Raw genomic sequence first — 1,218 nt, forward strand, 5'->3', positions numbered from 1 at the left:
GTTTTACGCAAATTTAAAAAGAATTTTGAGTACTAGGAAAAATCGCAACAAGTCATAAAAATACAAATGAATTAATTTTTATTGTAGTATGGACACTACAAGTGTGTCAATTTTAGCGATTTTTGGGTGGTGTGGGACTAATTTATTTTTGTGTAAAAAGTAAAAGTTTGTAGAATCGAAACAGCGACATATCAATAACAGCCAAAACACCTACAAGACACAATTTTTATACAACACACAAATATGATCGGTATTGTTTTGAAATCACAGCTTGTAAATGGTGAGTCGTTTGATTGCAACTGACTCAGTGCTCACCGTCTATGGGCATGCTAAAATATCAAGACATTATATACCTCCTCGAATCCGATGCGGAGTTACATTAATATATACGAGTCGGGTGGCTAGCTTATCTGCGGGCCGCTTCTGTTCTATAGCACAGTAGAAACCTGACTCATCCTATCGGACTACTATGAAAGTGAAATGCTTCGAATATCTGTCATAAGATACTAAACCACAATCAATCTTAGATATAAATTTGACTGTATCCAAAGATATAAATGTTTTAATTTATTTTTATTTGCTACAAATTGATTCGCAATTGGATGTGTGACATACTGAAGTTGATGAGTGGAGCTGTGCTTACTGGAGACTCGTCCACAAATGGTCATTTTTATTACGATGTAAATTATTTTGATGGTGTCCAATTTGATCACGTGGTTATAATTACGTTAACATAAATGCGTTGATAAATTACATAAACGCTATTAAAAAAAAAACAAAACAAAACTAAACTAAACTAACACTACATGCTTAGCTAGAATCACGACTAAGGTACAGAATACTGAATATCACAAGTCAAAATATGTATCGCATGTGGTAGCAACTCTCGACCTTTATCACTCCGCGGGCCGGTGACCCTTGGGGTGATATTAGTAGTCTCGTGGGTTTATACATTATATCGGCGATATAGGTCTAGGGGTGCGATATAGGGTATTTGATGTAGGTCTAGAGATGTGATATAGGGTATGCGATATAGATCTAGGGATGTGATATAAGGTATGCTTTATAGGATTAAAGATTTGTGGTTTAAACCAACACTTATAATACAGATACACAAAAAAGTATATTTCAATCTAAATAAATGATATATCGGAGTTTTTAATTTACCACATCTACACATAGAGCGTGATTTTAAAAGAAAAAATGTATGTAATTCAT

The sequence above is a fragment of the Perna viridis genome, chromosome 7 (genome assembly GCF_037379345.1).
Source record: "Perna viridis isolate PV_CMFRI_1.1 ecotype Kerala chromosome 7, ASM3737934v1, whole genome shotgun sequence".
Taxonomy (NCBI): Eukaryota; Metazoa; Mollusca; class Bivalvia; order Mytilida; family Mytilidae; genus Perna; species Perna viridis.